The 26362-nt window shown below is 55.8% G+C and overlaps 1 protein-coding gene across 1 annotated transcript in view; it reads left to right on the top strand.

Moving 5' to 3' along the window:
* The window catches only part of GNG7 (G protein subunit gamma 7), a 118803-nt gene that overhangs the window by 12474 nt on the left and 79967 nt on the right, over positions 1-26362 (top strand). Inside the window, exon 2 of the mRNA XM_043586071.1 lies at positions 16990-17047. The gene's annotated coding sequence lies outside the window, so the exon portion shown is untranslated. The remainder of the gene's footprint in view (positions 1-16989; positions 17048-26362) is intronic.

The following is a 26362-nucleotide window of genomic DNA, read 5'->3' as shown; positions in this document are numbered from 1 at the left end:
CCAAATGATTCCACTCCTGGGTATCCATCCCGAAGAAACTAGAACATACGTCCACACTAAAACCTGCACACACATGTTCACAGTAGTGAGGTTCACAATAGCTGAAAAGTGGAAGCAACTTAATGCCCATCCATGGATGAATGGATGCACAACGTGTCCACATCCACAGATGAATGTGTCCACCGCGCACGCGCATGTCCCTCGGCCGCAAGCAGAAGTGAGGTGCCTGCACCCACCGCCCTGAGGACAGACCCTGAACACACGACGCTCAGGGAGGGAACCAGACATGAGAGGCCACACAGGGTGTGAGTCCGCGTGTGTGAAACGTCCAGAACAGGCTCATCCCACTGCTAAGAGGGACGGGGTTTATTTTTGGGGAAATGGAATGTTCCAGAACTAGATAGAGTTGATGATTGCACAACTGTGTAAATATACTAGATGCCTTTGGAATATACACCTGGGTTACAATTGTAAATTTTATATTATGCATATTTTACCAACTGCCCCTCCCTACAAAATATCTCTTGGTCTAAGTGGTCATATTTTGGAGCGTGTGACCATTGACGTCCTTAATGGGCCTTGGGGGAACAGCCCTGTTTTCCTCGGAGAGCCCTCCCTTCCCCTGCCTTAGGTCAAGCCCTGTAGGGCTGTGATCACAGGCATGTTCTCATTTTAAGTAATGTCCTTGTGAGTCCACCACAAGGGCGTGAATTCCTCTGCGTCTGGGTCTGCTAAGCAGTCACACCCTTGACTTAGGTCTCACCAGGCCTGGCCCTGACCGGCCACAGGAGGGCAGAAAGGTGCTCCTGGGTCTCTGGGAGAAATCAGTGAGTAAGATGTGGCACTGCTGAAAGTTCTGTCCCCCTTTGAGGAAGAGGGACCCAGGGAGTAAAGTAGGTAGGAGGTGAGATGTTGGGAATTATGGAACTTTCTGGAACCTTCTGGAATGTGGAGGGCGTTGTGGCATGGTGAGGCTGCGGGTTGGAATTCCTGCTCACCCTGGATGACTTTCTCCCTGTGTGATTAGACCTTCCCTGTTTCTGTCTCCTTGTGGGCAAAAAGGAACAGGAATCATCACCCATGATCGTTCTAAGTTATGGGATGGTGTGTGAGCCGGTGACCCGCCTGTAGTGATCGCTGTTCTGTCTGGGCTGTTGTTCTGCTGTGTGCTAACATAGCCTTCCGTCTGTGCCGCCGCCGTCATTCCCCAGCCACCACCACAGGCATGGACCCAACCAAGGGTGGGATCAGGCCCGCCCCTGCCGACCCGGTGGCAGGATCGCCCCTCTTTGTTTGTAAAGGGATCAAACCCAGAGAAAACGTGTTTGAGATTTGAGGCTGCTCTGGGACATCCAGTTGATGGAGTGACACTTGGGGCTTAGACAGCTGGGCTTAGACGGCTCTGGAGATGCGCCGTGGAGTCCGGTCTCCAGGTGATGCTCCCGGCCAGCCTCCCTAAGGAAACTCTCGGTGGCCCACATGGAAATGTAATTAAGTGGCCGTTTTCCCCTCTGTGGTGATGACACAGATTTGGCTCTGTAATAAAGACGAAGTAGTCCCTCTAGATCTGAGGGCCAGACCCGGCGGGTCCCCCACCGCCCACCCCCAGCCCCGCCCTCCTGACATCGGGGCAGGTCACTCTCTGTGGGGGCACAGCAGCCATCCCTGGCCCCACCCCTTCGATGCCAGGAGCTCCCCCACCGTGACAACCACAGATGTCCCCAGACATTGCCTCACGTCCCCCGGGGGCAGAATTGTCCCACTTCTCCCATTGAGAACCATGTGCAAGGAATAACACGGTTTTCGTGTTTGTCTTTTGCGCCCTGTAGGACCCTGGGGAACTGCTTTCCTGGCAGTTCTTTACGCATCGAGACCCACACATGAACCGATTTAGGTCATGGCTGTCCTTCAGAGCTGTCCTCACGAGAGGGGCCATGCAACCTGATCTTTCTGGTCTCGAACCAGCCTAGTTTGGTGAATGGTGTTCCCTGCTTTGACCTCTGAGCAACACCCCCTCCTCCTTGCTGGCCTGCATTTCCTGGTCTTTGCAGTTGTAGGTTTTCATTGGATAACACCGAACCTGGCCATAGCACTGTCCCTTCGTGTTCCCCGAACCCGGGTGTCTCACGGAAGCCACACCCCCACTTTCTGTGATGGTTTCGGGGGTTTAATTAGGCCCCTCTGGGGGCAGAGAGACACTTTAGTCTCCACTGTGCGTCTGTCCCCAAGAACGTGATGTGTTTTGGTTCATTTACGAACACATCCAACTGTTAGGCTGGTTGGCACGGTTGCAAATATGTTTGAAGAATATAAAGCAGTTTGCAACCCCATAGCATTTCCCATGTGTTAAAACATTACCAATCCCAAGTGTGTAAAAATCTGGATTTTTATCTATTCTAGTCTCAGCCAGAGGGGGAGGCGTTACAGCAGTTCTGTTTTAAGAAAAGTAGTACGAGATATATATATATATATAATGTATAGTGTTATTTCCTGAATCAGTTTTTCTTTTTGATGATATACAACAGAACAGCTTTCGAACTCCGTAATGCAGAAAAACCGCCTGACGGAGTAGATGCTGTTGAGCGCAGGAATCTGAATTGTGAGCGTCCGCTAGGGAAATCTGTGTTTTCTTCACCACCCCCAGATCTCCCATCAAAGCAGGTGTCCTCCACATTCTCAGTCACCTTGGGAGAATGTGCACCTCGAGCAGTCAATTCCAAGCAGTTGTGAGTGCCTTCAAGAGCGGGCTGTGCTGCTCTTGTATACTTCAGCTATACAGGTTTGTAGGTTTCAAATAAATCTCGGGTTTTCATCTTTTGGGGGTAGAGACAGCTTGTATTTGTCTGCTGATGCTGCATAACAAATCACTACAAACTTAGTGGCTGGAAACCACACGTTTATTGTCTCCCAGTTTCTGGGGGGTGGGGGCAGGGATCTGGGTGCAGCGTAGCTAGGTCTTCTGCTCTGCGTTTCTCAGGCTGCAATCAAATTGCCAGCCCGGGCTGTAGACTTAACTGGGAAAGAAGACTGTACCTCCAAGCCCACTCACGCGGCTGCTGGCATGGTTGAGTTCTTCTTGGCTGTTGCCTGGAGGCCACGCTCAGTTTTTTGGCTGCTGGTTGGTAGGCAACCTGCTTTATCACAGCAGCAAAGGGGGCGGTCTGCTAGCAAGATGGAAGTTACTTTGTCACGTCGGATAATCGTGGAAGTGACATCCCATCACCTGTGCCATATTCTAGAGGTTAGGAACAAGCACAGGTCCTGCCCACACTCAGGGGCAGGTCCTGACACAAGGCATGAGTACCAGGAGTTGGGGATCACTAGGGGACCATCTCAGAGTGCCTCCCACCCAGCCAGAGGTCACTCAGTGCTGAGTAAGGTCAGTGGTCCAACAGGAAGGGGTCAATTTTGGTTGAATGGGAGATTCATTGCCAAGTCCTAGGACTGTATTTCTCAGGTATAAGAGTCTTTTCTCCTTCCAAAGGTGATTTCTGAGGATGCATCCAGAGATGTCATATTGCTTTGAAATAGTTTCCCAGAGTGGCTAGTGGAAGGGGAGAGTAAATGACTTAATTCTGTCATGTAGGTTGATTACCCAACTTGTATCACCTTGCTTGGATCACCTGGTTTGCTAGTGGGGAATTAGAGGCCAGGCTTTGCATGCTCGGAGGAGGTGAGGACGGGATGAGAGAGAGGGAGGCATGCTCATGGTGTTTCTAGATCCGGAGTCTTTCATGTGTGGCTTGCATCTGGACCGGCTGTTCACCAGCTGTGCAACTTGGGCAAGTCACTTAACCTCTCCAAAGCCTTATCTTATCAGCACAATGGAGATGTTAAGCCTTAGTTTATAAGGTGGTTCTAAGGATTAGGGACAACAGATAGAAAGTGTGATAAACTCACTGTGGCATCCTAGATGGCATCCTAGAACAGAAGAGGGCCATTAGTGGAAAAACCAGTGAAATCTGAATAAACTGTGGGGTTTGGTTAATACTAACGTAGCAATGTTGATGTCTTGGTTGTGACAAATGCACCCTGATTATGTGAGTTGTCAACTTTTAAGAGAAGCTAGGTGAGTGATATATAGGAACTGTCTGTATTATCTTACAACACTCCAGCATATCTAAAAATATTCCAAAGTAAAAAGTTTATTGCAAAAACAAAAAACAAAAAAACAACAACACCCAAGAAGAGTCTATTTTTCACCTTTAAAGTAGGTGAGGAGTAATAAACAGTGATACCAGTGTTGATGAGGGTGTGGACAGAAAGATAGTATAAAATGGAGTAATCTGTTTCAACAATAACTTAGTAGTGTGTTTTTAAAAATCTTAAAAATATTTAATGCTCTCTAATCCCATAATGCCATCTCTAAGAACGTATACTAAGAAAGTAATTAGAGACAGGCATAAAGATGTTCACTTTAGCATTATTTATAAAGCAGAAATTGGGAACAGTCTACATACTCAATAGTAAGGAAATTGGTACATCACTTATGGTATATTATTAACTCAATGTAAATATATGGGCAGCCATTAGAAAATTGTTTTCAAAGAATACTTAGAAAATGCCAATGATAGAATGTTAAATAAAAATGGCAGAGGGAAAAATACCTAGATTTTTCCCTTTATAATTTAGAAGCTATTTTTGAGGCCAAAAGCTCAGAGCTAAAATATTCAAGTTTGCTTTTCTAGAAAGCTTGTGGCCAACACCCAGTAAATTATGTGTGGAGGTGTTCCGTACGGTGTCTGCTTTTTGTGGGGGGCACTAGGTTCCTTCTTTGTGTGGGATAGCCTGTTCATTGACTGCATGTGACTGTACCGCTGCCTTCTGGGAAGCAGATTCCTAGAGCTCAGGTCCACATAGAATCCATCTCCTTGGAACAGTCTTTAAAGCATGGGTTGGGCTGTGCACTTGAATTGAAATTGATCCTCGTGTTTCCTGTGGGGTAGTCCGTAGCTGCTACTTTGTTTGATTTCATATCTTGGATGCCATCTCTTATCCCCAGCTGTGACTGACTCATTCTGTCTTACATATTGGTCTGCATTGATGGTTGCCTTTGTTTTTCCCTCTTAATCATGAGTCTTTCTCATGTTTCCCATTTCTCTGCCTCCTTTCCCTGGGGAGGTAATCTTTAACACATCACTTCTTTGGTGGTCATTTCTTTAAGTTATATTTGCCATGCATCTGGGTTTTTCAATCGAGGCACTGTTGGCATTTTGGGCTAGGTAATTAATATAATCATATCCCCAGTTAGTAGAATTAATTTTTGAACTATCAATTATGCTCATGATAAATAAAATTTCAAATTATACATAAGGACATAAAACAAAGAATAAATCTCCCACCCCTCAGTCCTCCTCACCATTGTAACTGTTAATAGTTCTGGTGGTGTTTTCTTCTAGAATTTTTTTTCCTTTGCATATACAAGTACGTGTACAAATGTATCTTTTCAAGAAAATGTTGTAACTCAGATGGCTTGTGCTAGTTGATGTACTTGTCTGTAGTTCTTGGTACTTACAGTCTTGGATCTCCTACAGTGTTAGCACATATAGGTCTGGGTGTATGATAAACTATTACTCCTTCCCTGTCCATCAAGGGCTCACGTCTTTGGCACTATGGACATTGGGGCGGGGTCATCGTTTATGGGCCGTCCTGGGTACTGTAGGGATTGAGCAGCATCCCTGGCCACACCCCTTCCATGCCAGGAGTACCTCCAACATCTCCAGACATTGAGTGTCTCCACGGGAGATCCACCAGGTCGTAAGGCATCTCTCCCTTTGTGAGCTTCGGGGTTAAACCTCAGTCTGAACTCTTCCATTCCTTTTACTGGCTTTGGGCAGTGTTTTAGGTTTTGTGTAGCTTAAAAACAAGCAAACAAACAAACACAGCTCTCTTCCTTAACTGAGACAGAAAGGGAGTGGTTCCTGATCTTGTAGCCATATTGACATGAGGGTGACGTCGTCAAGATCCTCAGAGCCCCAGCTCAGACAGCAGCTGTGGTCACTGATACCACGTGGGAGTGGTGTCCACTGATGTGGTTTCGAGGCCCTCCTTGGCTGAGAGGCTGCTGGGAGGCCAGGGACCTCTGTGCCCCTCTGCACCGTTGAGGGCTGGGCTCGTGCCCCCCAAGGGGCTCCACCACCTTCTATTTGTGTCATTGCTCTCCTACCTGGGTCCTGGGTCTGCTGGTTCATAGATTAAACCCTGTCCACACGCCTGGGAGCTTGGCCATCCCAGCAGCTTTTTAATTTCTAAAAACATGTTCATGGCTATATATTTCTATTTCTCTGATGGTCACTTTTGAGAACAAGCCCACTGAGTCTGGAAGACAAATGGGGCCTTCAACAGCAAAATACAAGGCCGTCGTGAACATCCTGTGGTATGTCACGGCAACGCGCCTGGTTTGCAGTTTGCAAACCAGCCTTTAAAATAAAGTTACCTGGCGTGGTTTTGAATTTGCAGAAAAGTTGCAAAGGCAGTGCAGAGAGTTCCCACGTGGCCCACGCCCTGGTATCGGCATCTTACGTTAGCGTGGTGCATTTGTCACAGTTATGATCCAGTATCGATACGTTATGATCAGCTCAAGTCCGTACTTCGTTTGGATTTCCTTATTATTTCCCATTTCCCAGAAAACGTCTCTTTTCTGCCCCAGGACCCCACATGGCATTAGTTGTCACGTCTCCTTAAAGGCTTCTCTGGGCTGAGACAGTTTCTCTGACTTTCCTTGTCTTTTATGCCTGGACAGTCGTGCAGAGCACAGGGCAGGAGTCTTACGGAACACCCCCCATCTGGGTTTGTCTGGCGTTTTCTCCCAGTCAGACGAGGGTTGTGGTTTTGGGGCAAGAACACACAGAGGGACACATGCTGTCCACAGGGCTTACCGTTCTTGGTGTTGACCTTGATCTCTGGCTGAACCAAACCCAGTGGTTTTAAACTTTGAATTATTCCCAACATTGAAAAATCTGGAGATTTTATAATAAAAGACCTCCCAGCTCCTCAGGATACTTGGGAGAGCTGATGACATCAGGCCACTTCCCGTGCGGTGACAGAGCTGGGCTGGAAGAGGTGCCCCCGTCCAGTGAGCCAGGACCCCCACTGTCACCACCTGCCTGCCCTGGGGCCCACCTCCCTCTTGTGACCTCAGGATGGGCCACTAGAACGTGGCAAGCTCCCTCCACCCCCGCCACTGTGGCCTTGCACCCTCGTGGAGGAATGTCCTCGTGCACCACTCGTTCCCAAACACAGTCCCCCAGGAGGTGGCCGTGAGTCAGAAAAGCACGTTGGAATGTAGGGGAGTGAAGGTTACCTGGGAACATATTGTGGTTCGTCTGAAGGACACGGCTGGCCACTCCTGGCCATGTGGGGCTCAGAGCCACTGGCATCTGGGGCAGAAGGAGGGGTGGCCTTGGGCCTCCCACTCCGGAGTCATCATCGTTGGCCACTCCTGGGTCGTGGGCTTCTGGCCTCCAGCGCTGGGAGACAAGTCCCTGTGGTTTTAAGCCGCCTGGTCTGCGGTCACTTGTTACGGCCGCCCCGAGAAGTGTGTAGAGTCGGTGAGGACCAGATCCGGAAGTATGCAAGCTACAGAAAACAAGGACCGACCAGATCGCGTGTTTGGAACTTGTCGGGCGCAGAATGTCTCAAGATGTCGGGGGCGCTGCACTGGAGTTTTGGTTTCGTGGAGCCCCTGAGCTCCCCTGGCTCAGCCTCTGGTGGAGTCGAGTCCAGCATGGACACCCAGCAAGTCCTTTTATAGAGCAAGCAGTTTCCATATTTGCCACCGGCCAAAATCTGGGGACATTTTTCGCTGTCGCGACTGGAGTGGTCCCGGCTTCGGGTGGGTGGATCCAGGGGTCCTGCTCAGCCCCCAGAGTGTCCAGGACACCCCCTCTCCCAGAGCATGACCCGCCCCCAGTGCTGGGGGCAGAAAACATGGAGCGAGGTGACCTTCAGATTCCAGAACATTCTGTGGGTCCCAGCACCGGGGCCCACAGCTGTGCCGAGGCAGCTGGAGCCCCCGGAAGATGAGCTGGGCTCGTCCTCACTCTCTCGAGGCTGCAGGGCTGACCCACGGAGTCAGGCAAACACCACAGCTCGGAGCAGAAGCCTCCGCTCCATCCCACGCGAGAGCAGGGTCGAGGTGACAGCACAGCCCACACACCGGGGCCTCCAAGGCACACGGGCTGGCGTGCTGCCAGCTGCCACTCACCCGACAGTCCCCGCACCCCCACAATGACACGCGCTCCCTGGAAGGCGGATGGGGAGGGGCAGGTCCCCTTCTGGCGCAGGAGGAGAACACAGGGCGGGCCTCCTTGGCCAGAACCAGGCAGAACCAGGCCAGACGTGCTTCCCCTCCGGGGAGGCTGCCTGTGTTGTCTGTATCTCTTCAACAGCACATTCCCTGGGCACTTAGACTGCGGGGCCTTGGAGTGATGGTGGAGGGTCTCCCTGTGAGGCGTCAACAGACTTTCTGTAAAGGGCCAAAGGGTGAGTGTTTTCAGCTTTACAGGCCAGAGGCTGCAGTTGCCGGGTTCTGCCTTTGGAGGTGCAGCTGTGCCTTGGATGGTGTATACGTGAAGGGGCATGGCCGTGTTTGAATAAAACTTTATTTACAAAGCAAGTGGTGGGCCAGATTTGGTCTCGGGTCTCTGATAGGTCAGCGCTGCCTCCTTCCCAGTTCAGAGGCCTCTCCTTGTTAGAAGTGGTGTTCGACACGCATGACTGTCCCCTTCTTCTCTAGCTTGGTGACCTCAGGCTGGTTTCATCTCCTCTCTGAGCCTCCGTTTCCCCATCTGTAGAGCAAGGATAATTATTTTTAGGGGTTGTAACTAGATTGTTAGGCGTTGTAGGACAGTAGTTCTCATCTGGGGTGATTTTGCCCCACAGGGGGCACTGGTCATGTGGTTGTCATGACTGGGGATGCTCCTGGCATGGACGGGATGGGGCCAGGGATGCTTCTCAGCACCCCAGTGCCTGGGACGCCCCCAGAGAATGAAGTGGTTCTGAATGTCTGTGGGGCTGGAGGGGAGAGACCCCGGTGTAGATGGAAGTATCTAATAGGGTCACGTGCACAGAGCAGGATGCCATATTAGTTGTTGTCTGTCTTTCTTTGGCCCACAGCTTCCCTCGTATTTTCCAGAACTCTCCATCCATAAAACCTTTGCCCTCCTCCAGGCCCGCGCACCGGCTGCAGACTCGGCAGGCCTCGCTTGAGTGCCCCTGGACGCCGCGGCCCCCTGAGTGAATGCGCCCTGTCGCCCGGGTCTGCCGGAGATGTCTCAGAGCCTTGCTCCAGCAGGACCCGGGGCCCCGCTCAGCCACCTTCTCCCCTCCTCCCCCCTTCCTGTCAGAAGAGCAAACTTCCCTTGTCGATTAGCATATCCTGTTTTTAGCGTCTTTCTCTTCTAGGTTTTATATAATCGTGTCATTATTAGACGCTGTCACAGGGACTCAGTGCTCCCCCAGTCACACTTTGAAGCGTTCCCTAGCATCAACGGCTAATTGCCTGTCGTCACTCTTCTCTTCTCTTGTTCAGTAAACTTTCACTTTAGAATAGTTTCAGATCCTCAGAGGAGGTGGGAAGGCAGTACAGAGTTCCCACGCAGCCCGCAGCCGGGGCCCCTTTGGCCAACACCTTCAATCAGCCCAGTGCACCTGTCACAGTCAATAGGCCAATATTCCTATGTCATTATTAACTGCGCTCCATACTTTGGACTTCTCTGCTTTCCCCCTCATTATCTTTTTCTGCCCCAGAACTTCATCCAGGACCCCCACATGACACAGCCCCACTGGGCTGTGGCGGCTTCTCAGACTTTCCGTGTGCAGAAACCCTGTCCCACTGGGCGGTGGCGGGCGGAGGGGGGCGGCGGTCATCAAGGGCATTACCGGTGGCGATTTCATTCACCAGACCTAGACGTTTAGGGCGCCCTTTGCAGCCAAGGTTTGCTAGCCCACTGATGAAGACGAGGTATTTACTAGAAAGTCGGGTGATGGATTTTTTTCAAGGTGACCTTCCGGGCAGCAGCGGAAGTGGCCCCTCTGTGGTTGTCGGTGTTTTGTATGGCCGGATGGTTGGAGGCAATTTTGCTGGGTGACAGTCAGGGGCAGCGTGGAGCTTTTCCATGTGACCCAGGGTCTAGCTTCAGGATGAGATGGCCCTGGTCTCTCTGTGGTGGCGCCTGGATATGAGAATTTGTGGCTAAAATAGTGCCAGGTTAAAAAAAAAAAACAACAACCCTGTTTTTAATGTTTATTTATTTTTGAGAGAGAGAGAGACAGGGTGTGAGGGGGGTAGGGGTAAAGAGAGAGGGAGACACAGAATCCGAAGCAGGCTCCAGGCTCTGAGCTGTCAGCACAGAGCCCAACACGGGGCTCGAACTCACCTTGGGATCATGACCTGAGCCAGAGGTGGATGCTTAACTGAGAGAGCCACCTAGGCGCCCCTAGTGCTGTGTTTTAATAGACTGACTTCTGTTCCGGGGGTCACAAACTACAGCCTGTGGGCTGAATCCAGGCCTCCTGGTTTTGTAAATGAAGGGTTTTTTTTTTTTGTAATGTTTATTTATCTTTGAGACACACACACACACACACACACACACGCACATGGAGTGTGAGTGGGGGAGGGGCAGAGAGTGAGGGACACACGGAATCCAAAGCAGTCTCTGAACTGTCAGCACAGAGCCCTGACATGGGGCTCGAACTCTTGAATGGTGAGAGCATCACCTGAGCCGAAGTCGCACACGTTACCGACTGAGCCCCCCAGGTGCCCCTGTAAATAAAGTTTTATTGGCACGTGACCGCACCTGTTTGTCTCCCGCAGCCACGTCGAGCGAGCAGTAGTGACAGAGACCACCTGACCCACAAAGCCAAAAATAGTGACCGTCTGGCCCTTCCCGGGAACACTTTGCTGGACCCTGGTCTTGTCAACAAAGCAGATCACACGAGTCCTGAGTAATGAAGAAGTTGTGGCATGTAACTTACTCTGTGATACGTATCATATAATAAGGAAGTTCTTTTTTTTTTAACGTTTATTTATTTTGAGAGAGGGAGAGAGAGAACCCCAAGCAGGCTCCGCGCTGTCATTGTGGAGCCTGATGTGAGGCTCGAACCCACGAACCGTGAGATCACGACCTGAGCCGAAATCAAGAGTCAGATGCTTAACCGACTGAGACGCCCAGGCGCCCCTAAAGCAGTTGTATACTATTAACAGTGTCAGGCGCTGATATAAGCAGCTTATATATGTTCAGCTATTTAATCTGAAAAACACTCACGGGGTAGGTGCTCCCATCATCTCTGTGCTACAGATTCAGAAACTGAGGCACAGAAGAGTCCCTAAGCCGTGAAGTCAGGACAGACAGTGTTTGGCAATGCTGCCTCTCAGATATAAGGATATATGTCCCCACCACTCCCCTTCCATGGGACTTGGTGTAGTTAGTTTAATTTCGAGTGGAAAAAGAAATCTGTTTTTACACATTTTGTTTTCTTTCTTTTTTTCTTCTGTTGGAAATTGGTCATCTCTTAAATCAGTTGCCTGTCCCCCCGTATACTACAGTTCCAGGTGGTGTGGGTTTGATGACCGCTGCCTCGCACAGGGAAGCGGCCCTGCCCCCTGGGACAAGGGGCAGTGTCTGGGGATGTCTGTGATCCTCATGACTGGGGGGCTCCTGGCATCGGTGGGGACGGGGGCCAGGGACGCCGCTCAACCACCACAGCGCCCGGGATGCCCTGCAGAGAACCACCCAGCCCAATGTCTGCAGTGCGAGGGGAGACCCTGTGATGATAATTTGGAAAACAGTCGAGTCAGGTCCCTGACCACGTGTAACAGCAGAAGAAACCGCGGCGGTCCTGGTCAGATGGTATGGAGCAGGTGACGCCCCCATCCCCCCCAGTCTGGGTTAAGTGGAGGAGGGTCTGGAGGACCTCCAGAGGCACCACAGACCTGGGGTCAAAGGGCAGCGGCACTCCAGCTGCCTTCTTGTGCTCGGCAACCGGAGACCTTTAACCCTGGGGTCAAGCGAGCGGTGCCCTCGTGTCCCGTCTGATCAGGGGTGTGATGGCGCCTGATCTGGGCCAGTCCTGGCAGAGCCCTCCACCAGCCGCCTCACCTCCTGTCCCCCACCCCCCTGCCCCCCGTGCCTCCCCACCGGTGCCTTCCCCCAGGCTCCTCCTCCCCCAACTTCATTTGCAATCAGAATCAGTCAGGGTGACATATTTAGATGGTTGCTGTGGTGACGGGGGGAGGCTGGGGTGATTGTGGCAATGACTGCATGAAGGACAGCGGCTGCATTGCTCTCTGGAGCCTCCCTGGAGGCCCGCACTCCTGCTGCCCGCGGGGGGTGGGCATCAGTGTGGGGAGCTAGGGGGCTCCAACGCCCCGGTCCCACCCACTCCATTCCCGGAGACGGAGACGCGAACCGTGGCCCAGGCAGGGAAGATCTGCCTGTTGCCGAGTGCTGGGTCCCCACTGGGGTGGGGGGTGGGGGGCCTGGGGAATGTTTGTGGTCATCGCGACTGGGGTGCCCTTGGCATCGCATGGGCGGGGTTGAGGGGTGACGCTCGATGCCCCACAACGCCCGAGATGGCCCCCCACAGACAGTCAGGGGTGCCGGGGGTGGAGGGAGAGACCCGCTTCGCAGGGAAGGGGATACAGGCAGGGGCTTCCTTCCGTTTCAGAAAGGAGGCGCTGGCATTTACGCTGTGGTAATTCACGAAATTCCAAAGGCTTCCTTTTCTCACCCCTGTTGTTCTGCTGAATCTCCTGGGCCCCGTTGGGCTCTTGTGTCTCCCCAGATTATCAGGTCTCTAGACATTGGGAAGACAAGAAAACGAAAACCCCAGTGAAACTCCAGTGCGGTTCAGTGCTCACCATTAGAGAAAGGTAACGGCTGCCAGAGGTGTAGGTGGAGACGTCAGGCGAGTCAGCGCTGAGGGCAGGAGTCTCGGGTCTCCGCTGCCGTGTCACAGCGAGCCGCTCCGAGCCCCGTGGGGACCACGGACAGCGAAGGGGTAGTGTGCCGCTCGGGGCCGTCTTGCAGAAATCCGCTTAACCCCGGCCACAATATGCTTTCCGTTGGCCAAATGGGATCTGGGAGTAATCTGAGGGAGGCGGTTTGGGACTGATTGTATTAGGGCTCTTGTCTGATCCACTCATGGGGCTGCTGTGGTCCCTGGGCCGGGGGCGGGGGGGAGGGGGGCAGCGGGGAGGGTGGCTCTGGTGTAGGTTTTTCCGGGCCTGAGCGGTCAGGAGAGTCTGATCCTTGCCTTGTCATATTGTTACATTACTTGCAGAGGCTTCCGGGGGGGGGGGGGGGGGGAAGTAGGCAATGCATTTGGCCAAGACTGACCCAGCTTCTCTGTCGGTCCGGTTCATAACAGCTCATTGAAGCAATCACTGGCGAATGTGAGCACTTTGCGATCATCTGGTCTAAGACAGGCTCCCTCTCCCCTCTCCCCTCCCCCTCCCCCTCCCCCCTCTCCCCTCCCTCCTTCCTCCTCCCTCCTCCTTTCTAAATTCAGAATTCTCCTAATTTGTCTCTTCAAGATCTTCTCTTAATAGACTGCTTTTTAGAGTAGTGTTAGGTGATGGAAAAATGCAGAAAATAGAGCTCCCACATACCCCCTGCCCCCTCCACATTTCCCCCGTTGTCACCGTCTTGCCGTAGTGGGGCACATTTGTTGCAGTCGATGGGCCAATATTAATACGTGACCGTTGACCAAAGTCCTCATTGACATTCGGGTTCAGTCTTTGCCTCGCCCCTCCCCCGGCCCAGGAGGTCGGTAACAGGGTCCTGCCCGAAAAGGGGTTTGCTTCCCAGGAGGACACGGGGCGCTTGGACATGGCAGCAGCTCCCGAGCTAGTGTGCCCCGCTGGGCACAGACTCTCAAGTAGAAGTCGACCTGTCGTCTCCCCTAACGCCTAGTTTCACGGCCCTGTTTGGGGCAGTTTGGGGTCTCCAGGTGTGGGAGCTAAGGGTCCCCCTGCCCATGTCCCGGCTCACCGTGCGGAGATACTAGGCTGCAGATCTGTGGAGCCCCTCCAGAATTACGAGGGGAATAGAAACCACCCCACTGGGAAATTAATGGCGGAAGACCCAGTGCGCCTTTGGTTTGTGATCCGCGGGTTTTGTCTTCCTTTATCACGTTGATAAATAACGCAGGTGCCAGCAGCGGCTGAGAACAGGGGCTCCCTGAGCCCCTGGGCCCGTCCCGTAGGCGTGCAGCGGGGTTCCTGCCCGTTCCGTTTCACAGGCGAGGTTCAGGCTGGAACCGGCCCACAGGGAGCAGCTCTGCAGGGGTGCCCTGGTCTCCCCTGGGTCCTCTGGGCTCCGCAGGCTTTCCCGTAGCACCAACCGGGACAGGAAACCCCAGTGGTTACTGAGCACATGCCGAGTGCGCGGCCTGCGGTAAACCGTGGCCCAGGCACTCCGGGGTCTCCCTTCTCCCAGGACACACGATCCTAGTGATGCTGGCGGGCGCGGGGTCTCTTCAGGGGGTAATGACCACGTCCTGCAATTAGCCCAGCGTTCATACAACCTCGCAGATACCCTAAAAGCCGCTGAATTGGACACTCCCAAAGGGTGGCTTTTATGATCGGTGGATCACACCTCAATTTAAAGGAAAAGAAGAGAAAAAGGAAGCACGTGGACAAGATGGGGGTCCCAGGTTGTAAGAACTGTGGCCCAGGATAAATGTAGGTGAGAGTCCTTCCCACGCAGGTGCCCCAGTGGCCGCAGTCACGAATGGTGTCTGTTTCCAGCGTGGTTTACGGCCCCCTCGGCACGTGGCCCTTCCCACCAGCATTTCCTTTGTTGGTGTCTGTGACTGTGCTTCCCGGCAGTGCCTCCGGCAGGTCCGTGTGGGGTCGGCAGGCCCCGGGGTACCAGGGTCCCACCTCTTCATCCCATGGCTGGTCCTTCAGGATGGCCTGTGGGTCCCCCTGATGAGGAAAGTGAAAGCCCAGCATTTTTGCCTGGGTGAAGGTCACGGGGACGGGCAGGCGCCAGCTGGTGCCACTCACAGCCTGTCTCGTGGGCCGCGGATGAGCTGGTCTGGTTGTCTGCGGGGGTCGCCTCAGTGCTCAAGTTCACGTCCCAGGGCTGGAGGACAGCCAGCGGCTGGTGTTGAAGGGCTAGGGACGGGGAGATTTGCGGTTGGCTCGTGTGAAGGCAGAGGTGAGAAACCATCTTTAAAGGGATTCGTGACCCCATGTCCACAGCAGCACGATTCATAGCAGCAGCAACCAGGAGGTGGAAACACCCAAGTGCCCATCAGCAGCGAAGGGGTACACGCAGTGTGTCCGTCCACGCACGGGCACATGATTGGCCGTGAACAGCAGCGAGGCGCCCACCCCCGCCGCCCTGCGGACGGATCCTGAACACACGACGCTCAGGGAGGGAACCAGACACGAGAGGCCACACGGGGTGTGAGTCCACGTGTGTGAAACGCCCAGAACAGGCTCATCCAGGGACAGGGAGGGGGCTCGTGGGGGCCGGGGGTGCCGGGGAGGGGTGATGGCTGATGGGGATGGGGCTTCCTTCAGGGGTGATGAAAAAGTCCTAAAATTGTTTGTGGCGATGGTTGCACAAGTGTGAAAATAGTAAAAAGCCCCGAACTGTGTGTTGTGTGTGAATTAACTGTGTGGCCTGAGGACCGTGTCTCGGTAAGAAGGCCTTAGAAAACAATGCCTAGTGACAGGTCAGTTTCCTGGTTTGGACAACGGCCCCTGGTTGTGCAGGGAGCCAGCACGGTCGGAGTTGGGTGCGAGGTGCCCAGGACCCCTGTGCACGGTTTTGCACCTTCTCGTGAGTCTTTAATTGAGTCAGAAATAAAAACTTGAATGATCGTATGTGCGGACGTCCCCTACAAGGCTGAAGTGAGTGAAGGGAGTTCTCCAGGGCGGTAGGGGGCGCATATTGGACGGGCCCTTGTTTCTCACCCCCCGCCGCCCCCAGCAGCGAGGCGCCCTCTGGCCTCTGCGGGGCGCTCCAGCAGCTTCCCAGCCGCGTCTGGGGCGTTACTGAGGCAGCAGCGCCACCTGCAGGTGATGGTGGGGACTTCGCTTCTCCATCCTGGCCCCAGGTTGGCAACACAATGGCCCTGAACTCTGAGAAAAGGGAGCCGGCATCTTTTGAGTTTTGGTTTTTTTTTTTTTAAATAAGTTTTTAATTTTAAAATAATTTTAGATTTTCAGGAGAATTTCCAACAGAGTTCCTGTCTGGGGCACCTGAGTGGCTGTCAGTCAGTTGAATGGGTTCTTGATTTCAGCTCAGATCATGATCCCAGGACGGTGGGATCAAGCTGTGGGGAGCATAGAGCCTGCTAGGGATTCTCTCTCTCTCTCTGTCTCTGTTCCTCTTTCCCACTCTCTCTCTCTCTAAAATAAAAATGAAGAAAAATTTGATTAAAAGATAGACTTCCTGTCTGCCCTTCACTCAGCCTCCCCTGTGGCCGTACCTCCCAGAACCACAGTGCATTTGTGACGACCGTGCACGTCCACAGCCCCACTCTTCATTCAGATTTCACCAGTTTGCCCCTGTGGTCCTTGTCCTGCCCCGGGACCCCATCCTGGATCCCACCTTGCATTTGGTCCTCACATCTTGGCAGGCAGACCCCGGTGACCTGGTGGGTGCCCTGGGGCCGGGGGTTGACTCCGTTTCCACCTTTTCCTCACAGGGGACTCTGAGAGTCAAGTCACGTAGGAGAACATCCTGATAAGGCATGAAAGGTCACGTGAGCATCCAATCCTTTCCTGTTTAGTTTGGGAGCATTTGGAGAATTTAGTGGGGACGACCTCGCAAATTTCTAACAGACCTTTCTGGTAAAGTACGTCAAGTTCCACTTCTGCACCGGGAGGTCCTGAGTCTGGCGGAGCAGCCGAAAGGCAGGCCTTCATGACGGTCTGACCGTGAGCTCCAGACCCTTCCTCACCGCCGCTGCCGAACACGTGTTTCTGGCCACATGGTGCTCCACTGAACTGTTCCATTTTTCTTCCAGGGAGCGGACATCGGGTTCCTGAGCCTCGGCGCTGAGGACAGCTAAGCCTCGTGCACAGGTCAGTGCCGTGATGTGTCTCCTACTCGACCATCAGAGTTCAAGGGGACGTTGAATGGCTGGCCATTCTGGGCCGGGCTGAGGGGGGGTGGTGGCTTGCTGTGGAGGCGGGCGCCTCACCCGAAGGGCTTCAGCGGGGCGTGCAGGGTGGCCACTGGCAGGACCAGAGCCGAGTCACTGGATGCGACAGACGTTATCTCAAAGCTGGCGCCCGTCCTGGCGGCTGGGAGGCACTACGTGGCCCCAGGGGTGCTCTTTTTACCAAGGTAGCCGTAGAGACAAACAAGGCTGAGATCCTGCTCTCTTGACTTCGGCCGTCTGTCCATCTGGTCTCATTTCCAGAGGGTGTTGGGTGGCTTCTGTCGTGTGGGAGGAGGGACGGCGTGAAGGTGAGCTGGGCAAGGCGGCTCGGCCTGCGGTAGCCCCACGTCTCTCCCCTTGCACCTGCCCGCGGAGGTCTCCGCCACCCTCCCGCGGTTTTCTCTGTCGTGTGATCTGTGATCTTCACTTAGAGTCAACCTCTGGCTTCCAACCGAAATGCCGAGGGAATTTTGATTCGGGTTGTGTTTGATTTATCGGTAAATTTGAGGGAGATCGGATGTCTCCGTGATGTTGGATATTCCCAAGCCGTGTGTCTGCGCCTGAGTCTAAAAGAAAAAACGTCAGAAGGAGGCAGCCCCAGAAGACGCACGTGCTGTGGGTCCGTCTCTGGGAAGTTTCTAGCAAAGGCTGGTCTGCAGGGATGGGAAGGTGCTTGGTGGCCGCCAGGGGCTGGGGAGGGAATGGGGACTCTGTGGATGTGTGCCAGGAAGACTGCGTGGGGGGTGATTTCACGCTCTGGCACCCTCCCTGCTGACTCCTCCAACCGTGTTTCCACCCGGCGAGCTTTCTGGCCTGCGAGGTGCCCCTCAGTAAGCTCGCAGTGGTCATGGGCTCAGCTCAGGAGAGAGGCTGTCCCTGAGGACAGAGACCAAGAGCCGAAACGGGAGCCCTGGGGTGGGCGTGACGTGTGGGCGCCCGGTGGGACCCACACAGATTTCCTGTGTGAAGTCCGGCTCACAGGGCAGCCGGCCAGCTGGAGGCAGACCGCTGCCCTGTTAAAGAAGTGTAGGGGCACCTGGGTGGCTCAGTCGGTTAAGCGTCCGACTTCAGCCAGGTCACGATCTCGCGGTCCGTGAGTTCGAGCCCCGCGTCGGGCTCTGGGCTGATGGCTCAGAGCCTGGAGCCTGCTTCCGATTCTGTGTCTCCCTCTCTCTCTGCCCCGCCCCCGTTCATGCTCTGTCTCTCTCTGTCTCAAAAATAAATAAACGTTAAAAAAAATTTTTTTTAAAAAAAGAAGTGTAAACGCACACAAAGGGGCCGCAGAGTTTCCTAAAGGCCCCGCCCAGCGCCGGCCGTGCTGACGTCTTGGGGCGCGTTCTGCCCGGATCTCCGGGAGCTACATCCACACGCGTGATTTTAGAGCCAAAGGATTTACTCTGTAACGTGCTGGTTCTGCTTGAGGGGCGTCTTTCCTCGACGGGAAACCTGTGTTTCCGTCATCTTTCCGGACGCTGGCTTAGCATCCCATATTCTAGGCGAATTGTAACACGTTTCTTTTTTTTCTTTGAACGCTTATTTATTTATTTGAGAGATACAGAGACAGTGGGAATGGGGAGGGGCAGAGAGAGAGGGAGACAGAGAATCCCAAGCAGGTTCCACACTGTCAGCGCAGAGCCCGACGCGGGGCTCAAACCCACGAACCGTGAGATCGTGACCTGAGACGAAACCAAGAGTCGGACGCTTAGCTGACTGAGCCGCCCAGGCGCCCCTGTGCCACATTTCTTTTAAAATAATTTTATAACTGATTTAATTGGTCTCTGGGTGGGTTGGGGGGGGGGGTGTTTTCCTGTTTTTCTTTTCTCTTTCTCTCTTTCTTTTTTTCATATTCCGGGATGACTGTCTCTGTGCAAACTTAATACACCCTTGGCTGGTTGTCGTTTGGGGTAAATGCTCACGTGTGTGCTTGCCATGCGTGTGAGAGAGAGAGGGAGAGTCCGGGTGTCCTCGTCGCCTGTCCGACAGCCCCAGTGCCCTCCAGGAACGCACCGTCCCCGGGGAGCAGCCAGGCCGCCTCAGGGCTGCCGAGTCCGGGTCATTCGGGCTTCAGTATCTCCCCTGAGCTGTGTGTTCTGTGCACGGCCTGGCTGTGCTCTTTACTGACCTTCCCGGCGGGGCCTCTGTCTCATCGACGTGTTTCAACTCTTCTGACACGTGTGTCGGAACTTCCTGTCTTTCTCCGTTTGGATGCCGTCTGGTGTCCGTCACGTAGGCCACGAATGTTTTTCTGAGCGCGCTGTTCCCTCTGCTCGCCGTGGGCGTTCTTGTAGGGAATGTGTTGTCTTTGGCGTGCCCCCAAATTTCAAGATGACAAAGAGCAATTAACCTGCACTTTGTGCGGATTGCATCTTTTATGCTTAAATCTTTGAAGCAGACGGACTGGTGAGCCTGCCCCGTGCCCCAGGGGGACGTGGGGCAGCGTGCAGAGGGGCGTGGAGTGGTGCGGTGAGCAGGTGCTCCGTGGGCAGGTCCCGCGGGGAGCTCTCTGTCACAACGGAGGCACCCTTCCAGGGGGCTGCCGGGCTTTCCCTGGTTACGTGCTAATTTGGTAGTCACTCGTTGAACACAGTCTGCTCACCTGCAGGTGCACAGACACGCGAGACCCTGGCCAGGGTTTACCACCTGAGCAGCCGGGGTGTCGCCGAGCAGGGGCCCCGCCACCTGTCTTGACGGCAGAACCAGCCCTCCAACAGATGTCAGAGCTCAAGGACGACCTGGAGTTTGGGGTGTTTGCTCCGGGGGCTTGGGGCTCAGGGGTGCCCCCTCTGCCCGCCCCACAGGATGCTGCAGTTCCCGCTGGCGACCACAAGGGGGCAGAGAAGGTCCACGGGGTCTGCCCCCGCTGGGCCTCGAGCCTCTGTGGGCGCAGGTGCGGTATTTCCAGCTCTCCCCCACCCTTGTTGGAGCTCTGTGACTACTCTGTCCCTGTTCTCCAGGACATTCCAGCACCGAGAGTTCCAGGGTCACTCTGTCTCCCCGCCCCCATCCCCCTTACAGATCCAGAGCCTCCGTGGACCCAGGCCCCAGCTGGCCCCTTTCACCGGGTTAAGGAGGGAGAAGGAAGCACTGGCCTGTGACCTTGGGGGTTCAGGGTACCGGCACACCTGCACCCCGAAACCCACTCGACCCGGGCATGGCCCAGTGGCCAGAGCAGAGGCCAGAGCACCGAAGCAAAGGCACAGGATTGGGGGTGGGCAGCCGGGCTGCCGCAACCCCCGCCTCGGGGACTGAGTCTGGCTTCTGGAATGTTCCCCCCTCCATGATCTGGAGCAGTGGCTGGTGGCTCTGGCCCGGTACAGTCCCTTCCCTTGGGACTCACCTAAAGGGCACAAACCCTCAGAAGCCACCTTGGGCCTCCCAGGTGTGGAATCTGGCCTGGGTCATACCTTCTAGTGCGGTCCCTGGGGTGGTTACGTCCGGGGCACAGGGTAGTCCTTCCCTTAGCAGGGATTTCCGAGTGTGTGCCTGGGCCTGGCCGTGGAGAAACAGCAGTGACCACATGGGGAAAACCCTCGGTTCCACAGAGCTGACGTGCTAGCAAGAACTGGAGACCCGTTGTGGGCTCCCCCCGCCCCAGCACCGCTAAGGTCGGGCGGGTCACTCTCTGGGGGCGTCCGGGGCTCTGTGAGGGCTGAGCAGCATCTCTGGCCCCGCCCCCTCGATGCCAGGAGCCCCCCCGTGTAATGACCACAGATGTCCCTAGACGTGGCCCAGGATCTCCTGGGGGCAGAATGAGGGACGCTATCTTAATGATCTCTCTCACACTGTCTTTATCGGGTTCCCAGCCGCTGGCCCTCCCACAGCCTCGGAGCTCTGGGGGCTGAGACCGCAGCCGAGGCCTCCTGGAGAGGCACCCAGCGTTCCTTCGGTTCCTTCAGGCTGCCGCTGCCAGGGACCGCGGCTCAGGCCCCCTGTGCCCTGAGGGCTCTGGACTTCCACCCTGGGCGTCACCTGGGCTCACCAGGCCACTGTGGCGCTAGCTTTCCTTTGGATGTGACATTGTCTTTGAGCTGCAGTTTCCAGCATGGTAGGTAGGCATGAACCACCGGCACGAATACCGGCAGCCGCTGAGCACCTGAAATGGGCCGCGGTGGAAATGATATTTTGCATGTGTTAGGTTAAATCTCTGATTCTTCACTGGGGGCCGTCTTGTCCCCAGGGGACACTGGGCTGTGTCCGGGGCCATCTGTGGTTGTCATACTAGGGGTGTAGCATCGAGGGACTAGGGGCCAGGGTCTCTGCTCAGCCCCGACAGAGTGGCCGGCCGTGATGCCCATGGTGCGGAGGGAGGGGGAGAGCGCCCGGACAAGGACCGGCGTTCTCCAGCCTTCTTGCTCGCTGCGTAGAGCACAAAAGCACTCCGTGACCTTCAAACGACTGAGTGTGTTTTCCTGACTGCCGCTTGTTCTCCTGGGAGCGGGTGAACATTCCTGCCGAGAGCACCGTCGGAGCCTTTTATCTCTGGAGTGGTCCTCGAGCGGATCAGACCGCAGCCCCAGCCCTCCAGTCAGAGCCCGCTGCCCCCGCCACCCCCGGCTGGTTCCCCGCCTCAAGTCCTTCCCAGGCTCGTGGAAATGCATGTTATTATCAGTTCTTTCTGCGGACGAGCTGTCCTCCTGCACAAACTGCCAAGACCCACAGTCGAAATCTTAAAGCGTTCTGCTCACAAAAGGTCACGGGCTGCCGCTGCCTTTCCAGCAGAAATGTACACGGCGCATGCATAGTCAGGCGGTGCCGTGTGAAGCGGGCCCAGGGGGCCCTGCCGCAGCCCGCGGTGCCTGAGACCCTCATCCTGTAGCCCGCAGCTCCGATCCGGCAGACAGGACGTGGGCCCTTCCCAAGGCAGCAGCGGTGGCTCCGACGTGAGCTTGACCCTCTAACCCAGGCTCTCCCCGGGGCTCTCCCAGGGGCCCACGTCCTGGGAGGTCTGTGGCCGTCACGACCGGGAAGCTCCTGGCATCGAGCGGGGGGCCCAGGGATACTGCTCCACCGCCACAGCGCCCAGGACACCCCCAGACAGTGACCTGCCCCAGTGTCCGCTGTGGCGAGGCGAGAGGTCCCGGCTGTGCAGGATTCTCGGCTCCCACAGGGAGTCAGGGTCCTGCCCCACTGTCCACGTGCGTCACTGCCTGGGTCCCACCCAAGCCGTCTTCCTGACCCTGCGGGCCAAGGCACACCACAGGTTTCCGTCGGATTTTACTGATTTGGCAACGCAGACCCAGGGAGTCTCACGTGGGAGATCACCGGGGCAGGGGACCCGTCCGTGGGGCTGCTGGAGCGGAGTTGCCCAGTGGCAACTCAGGAGCGGAGGCCACGCATCGCGGGCACGTGTGCGTTGCTGGGCAACCGCTGGCACAGTTGGCCTCCCTCGGGGCAGGGCATGGTGCGCACACGCCCCGCTCGCGACTCATCAAAGTGCAGCCTCTTGACTCAAAACACACAGGGCGACAGTCACGTGGGACAGGAAGGTGGGGGCGGGGGAGCCGGGAGCCGGGTGGAAGACGCCGAGGGCCTCCCCTGGGTGGGCACAGGGGTCCCCCATCTCCCCAGGGTCCATTCTCGGCCTGATTCCCTTGGAGCCGGTGGGTTGTCGTTTCCTTATTTTCCTTCCCTCCCAATCATTCGGTCAGCAAACGTCCGTGTGCCTGGGCCCCGCTGGGCTCACTGCTCACATCTGTCTGCGGAAGCCCCCAGGGCAGGGTCGGGGTACGCAGGACAGAGGGGAAGGGACGGCCTGGAGATGTGCTCAGCAGCAGGAGGCAGCAAGAGGGACTCTGGGGCTGACATCAGCCCGGTGGCGGAGGCCTGAGCAGGTGCGGGAGATGCAGGTGTGGGGTGGGGGGCGGGGTGCTTGCCTCGATTGCCACAGACTGCCACAGGCGGTGCTCTCTAACTGTCGCAGGTGCCCCCCATGTGATGGCAACCGGAGGGGAGGCCTTTGGAGGGCTGGTACCGGGCTTTGTAATAAAGACCTGTCTTGAGCTCCGTGCACGATTCCCGGCTCCCCGCTCCCCACGGCCTTGGAGTTTCCGAGCGAAAGGAGCATCCGTCGTGTGTGACCGAACGTGGAAGTGATGGGAGAGCCGTCACCTAGAGTGTGTTAGCTAGCCGGGGCTGCGTAACATCACCACACACAGCGAGCTCCACGCGGCTTATCCGCTCCTGGGTCTGCAGGGCAGCAGTGTGGACTGCGTGGCTGGGATCTGTGCCCAGGGCCTCACCGGGCTTGGGCAGCCTTGAGGTGTCATTGAGGCTTCACTGAGAAAGGACCTGCCTCCAGGTTCACTCGGTCTGTCGTCAGGGTTCAGTTTCTTTGTCATCAGACTGCGATCCCTGCTGCCTTGCTAGCGGCCAGCAAAGGGCCACCCTAGGCTCTCAGGGGCCACATGGTCTCCTCCACTGGCCCCCTCCTGCTTCCAGTCTCTTACTTCCGGAAGGTCTCTGACCCGTTGAAGGGTTCACCTGATTAGGCCAGGCCCACCCACGTGTGTTCCCTTTTTTTTATTAATTCAAAGTCAACCGATCTGGGGGCTTAATTACGTCACTCAAACCCCTTCTTCCATACAAAATAGCCTAAGCATGGGGCACCTGGGTGGCTCAGTCGGTTAAGTATCTGACTCTCGATTTGGCTCAGGTCGTGATTCCAGTGTTATGGGCTCGGTCCCTGTGTCGGGCTCCGTGCCACATGGAGCCTGCTTGAGACTCTCTCGCTATCACTCTCTCTCTCTCTCTCTCTCTCTCTCTCTCTCTCTGCCTCTTCCCTGCTTGTGCATGTGTGTGCTCCTTCTGTCTCTCTCTAAAAACAAACAAACAAACAAACAAACAAAACCCCAAATAGCCTCAGCAGGAAATAGTATCTTACCATGTTCCCAGGTCCTGTCCACACTGAAGGTTGGTCTACACAGCATGTTCACCAGGGAGCAGGGATTTGGGGCTCTTAGAATCCTGTCGGCCACAAAGGGAAAGAAGGGAGTGTACTCCTTCAAGACAGCCGGCCCAAAGCCTTGACCAGGGCTGAGCAGGTGATGCCTCGTCCACCCCCTCCGTGCTGGCAGCATCACCGGGACTGGGGGGTCAGGACTGGGGGAGAAAGGGCGTGTTTGCAGAACGCACGGCCCGTCTTGTCCCAGTTACACCCGAATGTACTCACAGCTTCGCCTGGTTTTTATTTTTTTGATTTGGAGAGAGACAGAGAGACAGAGACAGGGACAGAGAGAGATTGAGAATCCCAAGCAGGCTCTATGCGGTCAACACAGAGCCCAACGCGGGGCTCGAACCCACAACACCGTGAGATCGTGACCTGAGCGGAAACCAGGAGTCGGACGCCTCACCGGCTGAGCCGCCCGGGTGCCATCGCTTCACCTAATTGTTAAAACACTTGTATTTTGAAATAATTACAGATCCATTGGAAGTCACAGTCATTACTGAGGCCTGATCCCGTACCCCCTCCGTCCCGCTTCCCCCAGGGGCAGCATCTCTCGTCACTGTGGTGCTAAACCGCGAAATTGGCGTGGGGACCCTGCGTGTGCGGTTCCCAGCCATTCAGCACACGCGCAGATTTGGCTTTGCCTCCCGGAGGCGCGTGCGGGACTGTTACACGTCCGTCAGGTGGAGAGAGCTCTGGTCGCTGGCGTGTGTCGGGCCGGCGGGCGGAGGCCCGGGAAACAGACACAGGTGTCTCTGCCTCGATGGGATGAAAAGGCTGAAGGTGCCCACTGCACACTGATAGGAATCCCCTTGCCACTAATGACCTGGACACATGACGACGGGTGACGTGGAGGCATGTGTTTGTTGGGTTTTTGCCAAAATGAGAGAGACGGAGACAGACAGAGAGAGCAGAGCAGCGGCAGTAGCAATGCGCCGGCCTTGAAGAAAGCAAGCGGCCACGTCAGGAACACTCAGAGCAAACGCCGTCCGACAGCCAGAATTAGAACAGGGACCTGAGTCCCACAGGGGAGTGGATTCTGCCAGCCGTTCACATGAGCTGGCCGGGGGTCCCGAGTTCCAGATGAGAGCTCAGCCCGGCCAGTCCCTTGATTTCGGGCCCGTGAGACCTGAGTTGAGGGCCCAGTTGTCCCCATTTCATGGATGAGAAGATCGTGGCAGAGGGGCCAAGTACCTTAAGTGTTCTGTGACATTCAGACGAGCCGCGTCTGTCCTCTGGGCCCGGTCGTGAAACCTGCAGGTCGGGGGTTTCGTCCGACCCCTCGCGGGGGTTCAGCGAGTGGGTGAACGAAGGGGGGAAGGCGGCCCTGGGACAGTCCTCGCCTGACCTCCCGCACAGAGAGGCGAGCCTGCGAGCGGGACCAGTGACACGTCAGGGACAGTGAGCAGAACCCGGGACGAGTAATGATCACGTGCAGCTTCCTTGGCGGAGTCATCGCCGGAGCTGAGGTCTGAGCTCATTAGCCTCCCGGAATGTGACATGCCGTTCCCTGGCTCCCTGACGAATGTTCCCGCTGAGCCGAGCTCTGCTCCTGTGGGAGGCACGCTCTCGGGGCGGGAGCCAGGCGCCCTCTGGCCCTCGGGAGGCAGGCCCGCCAAGCCAGCGGCGGCTGGAGGGACAGAGGGCCAGGTCTGGCAGTCCCTCCGGTGTGTGTCCTTGACAGGGGCCGGGGGTGCAGGTGTGAGGATAGGCACACAGACTACGCGGGAAGACAGACAGCAGTGGGGACTCCGGCTGGGGTCCTACCTGGCAAACCGTTAACCAGGCCCTCTGTGCCCCTTCTGTGTCCTGGTGCCATGGGGTGGAGCCAGCGGGGCACTGGGGAGTGGGGTAGCAGCATCCAGGGCCCCATCCACTCGACGCCAGGAAGTCCCCCAGTCGTGGCAGCTACAGATGTCCCTGCCTCACTTGGTGTCCCCTGGGGCAGGACTGCCCTGGGTGAGACCCCAGGTGAGAGAGCTGATGGCTGACAATACTGCCTCGGAGTGAGAGCAGGTATTCAGGGAGGCCTTCCTGGAGGAAGTGAGGTCCGAGTTGAGGTTGATAAGGCCCTGGAGCTGACTGGATGCAGGGGGACCCTCCAGGGGCACGGGAGCTGGGGCCGTTGCCAGGACCGACGGCACAGGCTGAGGGAGAGGGAGCAGGGAGGCCAAGGGCAGAGGGTTCCCGGCCCACCCGTGGCAACGACAGACTGACCATGTTTTCCAGATTAGGAAATTGAGGTGCAGAGGTGAGGGTGCCCAGTCACCCCAGCGATGGCGGGCAGAGGTC

Source organism: Prionailurus bengalensis, chromosome A2 (genome assembly GCF_016509475.1).
Source record: "Prionailurus bengalensis isolate Pbe53 chromosome A2, Fcat_Pben_1.1_paternal_pri, whole genome shotgun sequence".
NCBI lineage: Eukaryota > Metazoa > Chordata > Mammalia > Carnivora > Felidae > Prionailurus > Prionailurus bengalensis.
The sequence above is the reverse complement of the archived record's forward strand: the minus strand, read 5'-3'. Positions and strand labels throughout refer to the sequence as shown.